Genomic DNA, 12,806 nt, shown 5'->3' with positions numbered 1-12,806 from the left:
CAAATGCCCATTAATGGATAAAGGGATAAATAAAATGTAGTATATACTTATAGTAGAATATTATACAGTCTTAAAAAGGAAGGAAATTCTGACAGACGCTACAACATATACGTACCTTAAAGATATTATGTTAAATAAAATGTGTTAAACACAAAAAGACAAGTACTATATTATCCCATTTATATGAGGTACCTAGAATAGTCAAATTCATTGAGACAAAGTAGAATAGAGATTACCAGAGGCTTGAGAGAGGGGGAAGGGAGAGTTATTATTTAATGGGTACAGAGTTTCAGTCTAAGAAGAGGAAAGTTCTCGAGATGGATGGTGGTGTTGGTTGTACAACAATGTGACTATGCTTATTGTTACTTAATCGTACATTTTAAAATGGCGAATTTTTGTTATACATAGCTTACTGCAATAAAAATGTAGAAATACGCAAAAAATTAAAGATTTCCAATATTTCTCTACCCAAAGTCAGTTGCTAATAGCAGCAATCGGAATCATTGCAAACTGGTTCTGGGAACATGGGTTAGATTAAGCCATGGTTGATAAAAATTGAGTTCCAAAGGTAAATATATCAAATTTGTATCTTAGGCATTGTTTTAGTTCATCCACACACTTATTTCTTCATTTGTCGGTGACACTGATTTCAGTTGTTAGAAACACAGAAAGGGGATATGGGTTGTCCAGTGTTCGAAGGTAAGTAAGATATCGTCCTTCCTCCCGGGACTTGTAATCTATTGGAAAATATGAGACCTTGACGAACAACTTGACCACAGGGGAAGAGTAATGACCTTGATATATAAGAGAGGTAGAAAATTATAGGAAGGGAGCCCCCTTATACCACATTTCATGGGAAGCTTCATGGAGGAGCCAATGTTTGAACTGGTCCTTGGAATGTGAGAAGGGGAAAGATTCTCAGGCAGGAAGACTCACATGTCTTGAGCAAAGCCTGGGAATTAGGGAATTGAGTCTGTTTTCAGGAGTTTGACCAGAGGATACAGTAAGTGTCACACTGTGAGTAAGAATAAAGAGAGATCAAACTAGGGAAGAGAACATGAATTTAATAGAGTCCTAGGAGATATGACATGATCTCACTTGTGCATTAGTAAATTTAATCTGACTTCCAAGACTGTGTACATGTTGGTCTGAGGAGGGTAGGTTTTAAAATATAGGGTTTAGTAATAGTCTGTAAGGATGGGCATTTTATAAAAAAGACATTGTTCATTTTCTAAAAATCAGTTTAAAATTTATGTTTTATTGCTAAGACCATGCGCCCTCAGGGCAGAACATTAGTCTGAGTGATACACCACTACCACCTGTTGGCAGTGCCTCTAATTGCAGGCAAAATACTGTGTGTGTGTGTGTGTGTGTGTGTGTACGTGTGTGCACACGCACGTGTGGTGTTGGAGGGTATGTGAAGGGTGACGAGAAATATTCCAATAGTGAATTTATAAACCAAAACACTTAATATAACAACAGATCAGCACAGGGGATTTTTTATTTTGACAAGGGAAATTAAAATTGCAATACCATCACAACTGACCACGAGTGGAAACAGAGCTGGAGCGGAATGTATTAATTCTTGACTACAAAAAGTGCTTTTTAACTTTGTGAGGAGCAAGGGAGGAAATGCACAGGTCCCCTTATAATGAGACATGTAGCTCCTTCTGGGCTAACTTCACTCCAAGTTGCACCTGCAAATAATGGAAATAAAAATTGGCAAGAGAGACTGTCTATCCCCTTGCTGGATATCACTTGTTGGAAATTGGCATCCTTTCCATCCATTAAAAGAGATAGCCAGCTGTCCTAACATCCATATTTTTATGGTTCCAGTTTAGAAGAGGCACCAGGCACATATTTGCCCAGCTCTACAATATTCTCCAGCCTCTCTTGCAGTTAATTGTGGCTGTTCTAAAGGGACACAAACAGAAATGATGTTGCCGCTTCCAGGCCCACCCACAAAAACTTTTCACACATGTTCCTCCATGCTGTGTCCTTCTTCAAGCTGACCAAGATGATGAACACCAGGACAACCTTGGAAGCCCCATGTTGAACACGGCAAAGCCATCAACAGCCTGAGTCCCCACGTGACTGTATGGAGCAGGGTTGCCACTGACCTGCCCCCTGCCCCAGACAACCACCTGAATAATAAACTTTTTGGTTTTTTAAAAGATTTTATTTATTTATTTGAGAGAGAAAGAGAGAGAGAACAAAGGGGTGGAGAGGGACAAGCAGACTCCACACCCAGCGCAGAGCCCAACACAGAGCTCAATCCCACAACCCCAAGTGGGGAGTCCATTTGTTACCATAGTTCAGACTACCCCCCCATCCTCTTTTGATGCTCCCACATATCCAGAAACTGGAAGTCTTAAACTGCATTTCCCAGACTCTGCCCCTCAAGGGAGCTAGATGCAAGTAGGTCTTGACAATCAGATGCACTTGTGCACGATTCGCAAGTCAGAGGTGAGGCACGCTGTTCTTGCTATGGAGAAGGTGTCCAATGGGTAAGGTCTACCAGACGCAAGCATTGAGCTAGCCAGATTTCCTGTTCCGCTCTGGCATTGGCTTTGAGAACCAGTGTGTTCTGGTGGTGATGGAGATTTCCTCCCCTCTGGATACAGCTGCTGTGATGTGACCTGGATGCCTAGGGAATGCCTTCTGCCTTCCATTTCTCTAGCCCTTCTACACTAATGGAAACACAGTTCCCTATATTAAATATCTTTCTGCATTTCAGTGTCCTACACTGATACTGGCCCCACTCCAGGGGGAGAGTAACATTTCTCATCTTTCTAAACAAGTTCACTGTAATCACAATAATTCAGCCTTTTACTTTATTTGCCTTTCTCAGAGACACATCATCTTCCCATACATCTCCCTGGTTCAAACATTTGTCTCAGTAGTTAGTCAATATTGTCCTCTGAGCCTTAGTTACCACATCTATAAAATGGGAAGAATAATTCCTGACCTACAGGGTTGTTCCAAAGATAAAATGAGACAATATTGGATGGAAAAACCATCTGACAGATTGGCTCATGACATATTAGATCCCTGACAAATGGATTAAGTATTATTTCCATGACTTGGTAGGGGAAGAAGAAACTGCAATCCTTGGCCTATTATTTGAAAGAAATTTATTTTTAGATGTATCACTATAAATGCCATATCTCTGTATATATTTTTCAAAATATATGTACTGGAACCCATATTAAGATCTAGACATCCCAAGTTAGAGGTTGCCTGCTTAAATGTGAAGTTTAAGTCATGACTAGAGTGTGGCCCTAATAACGTAAAACATCTTGAATCATTCAATACTTATTTTCTAAAAGTAATTCATTTTGCTGTGACCACCAATGACCAACTGAAAGACTTTTTAAAGTCAAGATAAAGTGTCCGTGCCCAAGCCCACCCTCTGATCAGCAGCTACTCTCTCATTAACTCTTGTGGCCCAACGGGTTCTTGCTCTCATTTGTGCTGCGTGAAGGGCCCCTGACAGCCTCCTTCCCACTCTGTTCAAACAAACAATAGCCTGTGGAACAAAGAAGGAAATTTGTAGCAAGTGAAAGTTTAGTTTTAATGATGCAGCGTTGTTTTTAAACTTGAAATATATAAACGACTCCAAGCCCCTTTAATTTCTCATTTCTCACAATTATCCATTACGGTTTACCAAATCCCTTACTTTGAATCACAGAATCTTTGAAAGAAATTCAGAAACTAACCTTTTGCACATACGTAGCTTATTAGCAACAGGAAAAATTGCTTTTCTCTCTGACTGTGAGTTTTTCCCCCCTCCAGAACATAAAATGTAGGATGGAGAGGCAGTGGCCAGGTAAACTTTCATATTTCCTCGGGGAAAGAAAATCTAGGCTAGAGAGGGTAAAAAAAGCATAAGCTTGGTCATTTGTATCCCCATGTAGCAAAGGAGCGATCGGGCACTGATGAGTTGCTCAGATCAATAGACCCAAGGCTGTTGCAAGTTCTCTTCATGCCCTGCAATCCTTGAATCAGGACATTTAATTGGTGTATAAAAAGTCACCTTAACAAGGTTCACCATCCCTTTTCCCGGAAATCTTCATGACGAAGGATTTGCGCAAACTTTTCTAAACAAACATGATCTCGTCAATGTTCAGCTATAGAGAAAGAAGAAATGTCAACTTTCACATTCATGGTCATTCCCACCCTTTGAGATCTCCTTCCCACCAATATCCACAGGTGGCACTGAGGATGGAGGAACCAGAACAAGTGGGGGCCATAACAGGTTTATTAGTCAGGCTCAGTTGCGCAAGCTGCTGGGTCAAAGGGTAGATACACTTGCTAATTTATTAACTATTGCCCAACTGCCCTCTAGGGGTGTACCCATTTGCATTCCCACCAGCCTTAGCTAAGGACACCTTGTTTCCTCCCAGACTGCCAAGCAGAATGTGCTACCAAATTGATGGACTGTTTTTCAATCTGCTAAATGAAAAACAGCTGATACCAAAGTTTCTGAAAATCTAGTGTATCATCGGGATAGTTCTTCTTTTTTTTTAATTTTTCTTACTGTGATAAAATACACATAACGTAAAAGTTACTGTTTTAATTATTTTTAAGTGTGAAATTCAGTGGCATTCACAGTGTTGTTCACCCATCACTACCACCCACCTCCAGAACTATTTCATCATCCCAAACTGAAACGTTAGTCGGTAAACACTAACTCCCCACCCCCTCTCCCTCCACCCCTTGTAACCTCTACTCTACCTTCTGCCTCCGTGAATTTGTCTCTTCTAGGTACTTCACATAAGTGGAGTCATACAGTATTTGCCCGTTCGTGTCTGGTCTCTTTCACTTAGCATGATTTCAAGGCTTGGGAATGTTGTAGCATGCATCAGAATTTCATTCCCTATTAAGGCTGAGTAATACCCCATTGTACGGAGAGACCACATTTGGTTTATCCGCTCATCTGTCAGTGGACACTTGGGTTGTCCCCAAACACCTTTTGGCTATTGTGAATAGAGCTGCTATAAACATTGTACAAATATCTGCTCAAGTTTTTGCTTTCAGTTCTTCTGAAGTGGAATTGCTGGGTCATATGGTAATTCTATGTTTAATTTTGGGGGAGTTATTTTTAATTTTTTAATTTTATTTTTTTGTCATGTTCAGTTAACCACTGTATAGTACATAATTAGTTTTTGATGTAGTGTTCAATGATTCATTAGTTAAGTATAACACCCAGTGCTCATCACAGCACGTGCCCTCTTCAATACCCATCACCCTGTTACCTATGTTTAATTTTTTGAGGAACTGCTGGACTGTTTTCCACAGTGGCCGCATCATATTGCTTCCATTAACTTACATCCAAATAACTGATGTTTATACAGTCACTTAGAGTCTGCAAAGTGATCTTTCCTTAAAGAAGCTCATAAAATCCTTGTGAAAATACCATGAGGTGAGTGTTACTTCAAACCCCATTTTGCACATGACGAAGTTAATATAGGCAGGGAGTAGGATCCCAGAGATATAAGTGGGGTTCTTTTTTTTTAGGTAAAGTAAGCTCCACACCCAGCGTGGAACCCAATGCGGGGCTTGAGCTCACAACCCTGAGATCAAGACCTGAGCCGAGATCACGAGTCGGACGCTTAACCAACTGAGCCACCTGGGTGCCCCTAAGTGGGGTTCTCAACAACAAACAGCAGAACCCACTCCAGCTAGCTTACGGAGAAAAACTTCTCATCAAAGGGTTCCATAGGGAGTTCCCAGGCTTTAGGAGGGCCAGAAGATTGGGAGCCAAGAAACCCAGTCACGCTGCAGAACAAAGATCCCATGACTGCCCCACCGGGCATACACAGACATAGCACTCACCATGGTGGACACTGGACTCAGGATTTCTGTCACTGCTGTCACCCCGAAGCCAGATGACTCCACCACTGCCCACACCAAAGACAGGATTCGCTGTGATACCTATTTCCTCATGCTGCCTTACTCCGAGATCCATGTATGTGCACCTGCCGCGTGCAAATCAAAGCTCAGCGTTGGTGCTGTCCCTTCCAAGTGGTAGGCTTGAGAGGCTTTGTGTATGTTTACCTCAACGGGCTGGCATCTAATCGACTTAAAGTATTGTGAGGCTCCTATTTCTAAATTCTCTGCAGAGCCAAAGGCACACTCTTTTGATTATGATCAGTAGTAGTAAATCTGTGCTTCGGATTCCTCATCCATAAAATGGAGAGAACAATCACTTATCATCCTAGTGTTCCTGAGAGCATTAAATGATGCAAAGTGCTCAGCACAGAGCCTGGCACATGGCAGAGATTAATAAAAGTTAGCTATTAACAAGCGTTGTGGCTGAACCTTGTCTGGAGAATAAGGTAGGGACTAATCTGAGCTATGTTATTTGGGGTCCTAAATGAGACATGACTATAATGAGACACATTTTCTTTTATGGCTCACAAAGGGGCTCTGAAGGTAGTTTGGGGAGTGCCAAAAATGTCTGCACCATGGCAGAGCAGTGAAGTGTGTGCGGAGCTTCCCCGGGGTGACTGAGTACCAGAAAGTTCGCTGAGCAGGGCAAGCGTGCTGTTCGTTGTGTGTGCTAACCACCTCCTACCTGAAGCATGCGAGTGGGCACCTCCTTCCTTACTGCTCAGTCCCCCTGTCTTCAATCCAGTTACTGCAGAGATAGAGTTTCTGCAACATAGAGGGGTCTGTTACACACTTTCCCTGCATTGTTGAAAGCATCTTCCTACCCCTGACCTGCCCGATGATGGTGCCCCGGGCAGTGACCTGACCCTCAGAACAGGTGAAAAGATCATCTTAGAAAATCCATATAGACATCTCCCGCTGCTGCTCATCCCCCAAAATCTTTAAGGGTCTCCGTGTTAACATATGTACTCTTAACTTGGCCTTTGTTCTGAAAAAGGCACTATGCTTGGCCAGGTAACTCGATGCACTCTTCACACAAGGGTCAAGGCTCAGACCTGGCCAGCTCTGTGAACTCTGTCTGAGGTCATGCCCTTACTCTGCAGGAAGCCTTCCGTGAATGGGCATTATCTGAACCCCTGGGAGGAAACTTGCCCCTGAGATGCTGCCCTTAGCATCTCACAAGAGCTTGGTCCCATCTTCAGAGTGACCATTCCCCAGAACAGATGCTGGAACCAGAAGGGCAGATGGCCTGACATTACTCCTCTTCCCCATGGTCATCGCATCGCAGAAGGACTCAAGAGCTGAGAAGCCCAAAGTTCCCTTTTACTAGCTCTTAATCTTTACTGTTTCATAGGTAGATGATTGATCCAGGATCGCTGTGATGGTAGATGTTAGATAGATAGATGTAGTACAATGTAATAATAGCTGAATTTGTGTCATTCTTTATTCCTCTCTCAATACCTCGTAATCTGTGAAACAATAGGTAGGCCATCAGTAAATAGCCATGACTGTTACTGTCATTATCATTTTTACTATTATGTGTGTGCTGTTCTTCTTTGAATAAATATTAATTGAGCAACTAATATATGCCAAGGATGCCGTACAGCCAATCCAACCGTCCAGACTTTCCTTGGGTCGCCACTTGCTGGGTGCCTTGAGGTCTCATCACTGAATTACTTGCCTATTCTCTACCCCCAAGAACTTGCCACTCTTTCTCACCTCCTGCCACTCCCTCTGCCTAAAACAGCTTTTCTTTTTCTGCACCTGGCAGAGCTCAGTGATACCTTGGGACCTCTATCAAATGTCACCTCCTTTCTAAAGCCTACCCTGATTGGCTTCCCTTCTTTTAATACTTATCAAATTATATCCTAATTATTGGCCCACATGTATGATTCTCTGCCTAGACTGTAAGCACCCCTTGGTTACTTTATTCTTTCTACCCTGCCCAGGCTCTCCAAGGGTCTTTGACATATATGTGGTCTTCAGTTAATGTTTGGTGAATGAATGAGGATGTCAACAGTAAGAGGAGATACAAAGAGGAGAATGAAGGGAGCCCAGAAGACAAATGTTGCTCATCTCCCAAATGTGTGTGGCACGTGCCTCCTTACCATGTTGGCACAAAGGCAATTTGCTTCCTCTTCATGCGGGGTTTGAACCCCTTTCTTCAGCAACTACTAGCTTTGGAATGGGTTGGTTTGGGCAATATTTTGGTTTTTCCCCACTGTGCCTACCCCCAGTGGCTGCGGATGATTTTTGTAGACACGGACCACACTGTGATGGGTCCATGAGCACCTTGCATTCCTGTTTCTGGCCTGCTGGTCAACTGACGAATCCAGGTGGCATTCCATTCAGTTAAGGAGGAAGAGGAAATGTGCAGGCTTAGAAAGGCCAATGAGCACAGACTCCCACCATCAGCCTTTCTGCTGCAGAGCGTTTGGTCCATGAGGGTTTGTTCCTTTGCTTAGACTGGGAGATCCCATGCTTTTCCAGAGACTAACAAGCAAACAGGCTGAAAACAGGGAGATGGCCGGCTGGCCGGCTAGCCGCCTGTCCTAGCCCATCCTCCCCTGTATTATCATCCCTTTGGCTCCATCTGAGAGCGAGACCTTTGGGTATTTGTGATGACCTGTCTTCTCTGATCTTGCTGAGAAGCCATTAGTTAAACTTCTGTAAAAAGAGCAGCAAATTTCCTGTGAGAAGAATAGGAGTCGTTAAAACTTTCTCTCTGAAATGAGAGCAAATATTGGGTACGGAGATAGAAAAAGTTCTGTGAAAGATGCTTATCAAATCCTGAGGCATGTTAAAATTTGCAAATGAAAAATACTTAATGTTAACATCTCTTCTTCAATGGCTTGCCTCAAACAGTTGTTTTTTGTTTTTTTTTTTCTGGTAGTGTTGTTAATCACTCCTAGGGGTCCTTAAAAGGTGATGTGTGCAATTACTGAGCCAGCACGTGTTCTAAAGATCCTATGGGGATTTGTAATAATGTCCGATGTCTTCTCTTACCCACCACACACACACACACACCTGTTTTATAAGCCCCTGAGGGAGACAGCTATTGCTTGGTCCACCCCAAACTCCTACTTCTCTGGGATTGACCTTCATACCTTTAGGAGTCCTGAGGGATCTGCCATGTTTCTGCCTCTCCCATCTGCCAGCCTCAGATGTCTGTTCCTATGTCAGTTCTTGACCCAAGTGGACCAGTGCTTCCCGGCCCCAGAGTGTGTAGAACTGGGACGTAGAGTGAGCTCTGCAAGTCTTCATGGCCATGGCAATGGGACGTGAGGCTCCAATGCCATCAGGAGTCATGTTTCCTCCATGAAGAAAACTACAGCTTGCGGCTAGAGAGAAGGAAGACGTGGAGACAAGAGGCAGAGAGCTTCTTGGGACTTGTGGGATCCTTGGAGGCAGTTCTTCCTGAAGCCAACTTCTGTCTTTCCTTCTTGCCTCTTGGTTGGGCAAGGGTTCCTTAGACTATGTATGCTCTCCCAGGGTCCATTGCCTATTTTTGTATGGGCTGCAAGTTAAGAATTTACATTTCTTAAATGGTGGCATATAAAATATTTTGTGAAAATTATATGAAATCCAGATCAGGTTTTATTGGATTATAGCCCCACTCACTTGCTGCGGCCGCCTTCGTGCTACGATGGCAGAGTTGAGTACTTGTGACAAAGTCCCGAACCATGAAATAGTTACTATTTGGTTCTTTACAGACAAAAAAAAAAGGACCTATGCTAAAGTCAGCAACAATGGAGCATCTTTTAAGAAGCCATGAAATTAGATCAACTTTTAAAAACGTTACTCATGGTGTAGCCCCTAGGGAAAACAGTATGGAGCTTCCTCAAAAAATTAAAAATAGAACTACGACGTAATCCAGTCATTCCACTTCCGGGTATGTATCTGAAGAATGAAATGACTGTCTCGAAGAAGTGTCTGCACACACACCCCATGTTCACTGCAGCATTGTGATAGTGGCTAATGGAAACAACCTCAATGCCCATCGACAGATGAATGGATAAAGAAAATGTCATGCGCGCACACCCACGCACACAAAATCACATAATAGAATTTTTTCAGGTATAAAAAAAATAGCAGGAAATACTGCCATTTGCGACAACATAGAGGGAGCTAGAGACATTATGTGAAGTGAAATAAGTCAGACAGAGAAAGACAAATAGTGTATGATCTCACTCATTTATGTGTGCAATCTAAAAACACCAAAGTCAGGGGTGCCTGGGTGGCACAGTCGGGTTAAGCCTCTGACTTGATTTCAGCTCAGGTGTTGATCTCAGGGTCATGAGATTGAGTCCTGAGTCAGGTTCCTCACTGGGCATGGAGCCTGGCTTAAGATTCTCTCTCCCTCTCCCTCTGCTCATTCCCCCCAACCTGTCTCTCTCTCTAAAAAAAATAAAAAAAATAATAAAACACTGAATACAAAGATACAGAGAATTGGTGGTTGCCAGAGGCAGGGAGGGGGTAAGGTGAGGGAAGTGGGTAAAGGTGGTGAAAAGGTACAAACTTCTGGGGCGCCTGGGTGGCTCAGGCAGTTAGGTGTCTACCTGGGTCCTGGGCTCGAGCCCCTCATCGGTCTCCCCGCTCAGTGGGGAGTCTGCTTCTCCCTCTGCCCCTCCCCCCATGCTCTCTCTCTCTCTCTCAAATAAATAAAATCTTTAAAAAGAAACAAAAGGCACAAACTTCTAATTATGAAATAAATGTTCTGGGGATGTAACGTATACCATGATGACTCTAGTTAATATTATTGGATTGTGTATTTGAAAGTTGTTAAAAGAGTAGTCTTAAAAGTTCTCATCTCCCTCCTGCTATCTTCTTCTTCTTCTTTTTTTTTTTTTAACGTATATTGTATTATTTGTTTCAGAGGTACAGATCTGTGATTCAACAGTCTTGCACAATTCACAGCGCTCACCATAGCACATACCCTCCCCAATGTCTATCACCCAGCCACCCCATCCCTCCCACCCCCCACCACTCCAGCAACCCTCAGTTTGTTTTCCTGAGTTGGACCATGAGAGACGATGGACTCTGAAAAACAAACTGAGGGTTCTAGAGGGGAGGCGGGTGGGAGAATAGGTTAGCCTGGTGATGGGTATTAAAGGGGGCACGTTCTGCATGGAGCACTGGGTGTTATACACAAACAATGAATCATGGAACACTACATCAAAAACTAATGATGTAATGTATGGTGATGAACATAACAATAAAAAAATTTTTAAAAAGTTCTCATCATAAGAAAAAAAATTTAACTATGTGATATAATGAATGCTAACTGGACATACTGTGATGATCATTTGGTACATATATGAAACCATGTGGTCTACCTGAAATGAATACAATGTTCTATGTCAGTTAGATCTCAATAAAACTGGACGAAGATATGTTTTCAATGGTAGTCCTTGCTGCAGAAACCCTAGCTGCTATATACTTGGAGTTTTAGATGCAACTATTGTCCTTTAGAATAAAGAAGAGAAAGAGGACCCAAAGAAACTGCTTTCAGCTTCTATACACATAGGAAGTCCTCAGTTATTTGTACGTATAAAATGAATGAATCAGTGCATTTCCTCTGAGTGGGAACTCCCACTGATGAAGAAAAATAGCAACATTGCTGTCAGCATGTCCTGGGTCCCACCGTTTGGAAGAAACATTACACCAATCTGGCCTGTCACAAAGGGCTCCATCTGACCCTCTTATGGTTCCATCTCTTCCTGAGGCGAGCTCAAGAAAGACCTACATCTGCAGGCTTCCAATGTCTCCAGGGATTGGATTTGAATTCAAAAAGAATCTTTCAAATAGAGGAGGTTGTTCATATTTGGCAAAATGTTCCTGACAAATTACCAGGAAAGCAATGGCAGCAGTCTCATGTATCAGGTAGTTCTGACCAAAGGGAAAGGGAAATAATACAAAATGGAGGGTGGGGTAAGGTTGAGTAGTGTCCTCCCAAAATTCATGTCCACTCAGAACCTCAGAATGTGACCTTATTTGGAATTAGAGTCTTTGTGTGTGTAATCAATTGAGGATCTTGGTATCTGTTGTCCTTCTAAGAAGAGGAGGAATCGGGGCACCTGGGTGGCTCAGTTGGTTGAACACCCAGCTCTTGATTTCGGCTCAGGTCATGATCTCATGGGTGGTGAGATTGAGCCCCGCGTAAGGCTCCATGGTCAGCAGGCAATCGGCTTGAAGATTCTCTCCGTCTGATCCTTCCCCCCTTTCTCCCTCCTCCCCCTCTCAAATAAGTAAATAAGTATTAAAAAAAAAAAAAAGAAGAAGACAAAGAAGTCTTGTGGAGAGGGAGAAGGAGGATGGAGTTTTGCTGCCACACACTAAGGAATGTTGAGGCCCCCAGAAGCTGAGAAAGCAAGAAAGGATTTTCCCTAGAGCCTTTGGAGGGAGTATGGCCTTACCAACAACTGATTTGAGACTCTGGCCTCTGGAACAAAAGACAGTAAGTTTCTGTTGTTTTCAGCCACCAAGATGTGGTACTTTGTAATGGCAGCCCTAGAAAACTCACGCAGAGGGGCTTGAGTTTCCATACAGAGGGGGCGGTATGCTGGTGGGTTCGGTAAGAGCAGGGACAGAGGCAATTATTCACACAGGACCCCTGCTACCACCCCTTTATAGCCAAGTCCCACCCTCTCATTTCTACCCTTCCTTTTGACCCCAATATTCAGCCTTCTTACTGGGACTCAAGAAAGACAACCCAACAAATGAAGGCCTGGCCTCTGAGTTGTCTTTGCAAACTCCTCCTGTGCGTAAAACTTTCTGTTTAACCTGGAGGGTATTATGCTGAGCGAAATAAGTCAAACAGAGAAAGACATGTATCATATGATCTCACTGATATGAGGAATTCTTAATCTCAGGAAACAAACTGAGGGTTGCTGGAGTGGGGGGTGGGGTGG

This window comes from Leptonychotes weddellii, chromosome 1 (assembly GCF_054177405.1).
Source record: "Leptonychotes weddellii isolate Sample4059 chromosome 1, ASM5417740v2, whole genome shotgun sequence".
Classification (NCBI taxonomy): Eukaryota; Metazoa; Chordata; class Mammalia; order Carnivora; family Phocidae; genus Leptonychotes; species Leptonychotes weddellii.
Note: the sequence above shows the minus strand (reverse complement) of the source record.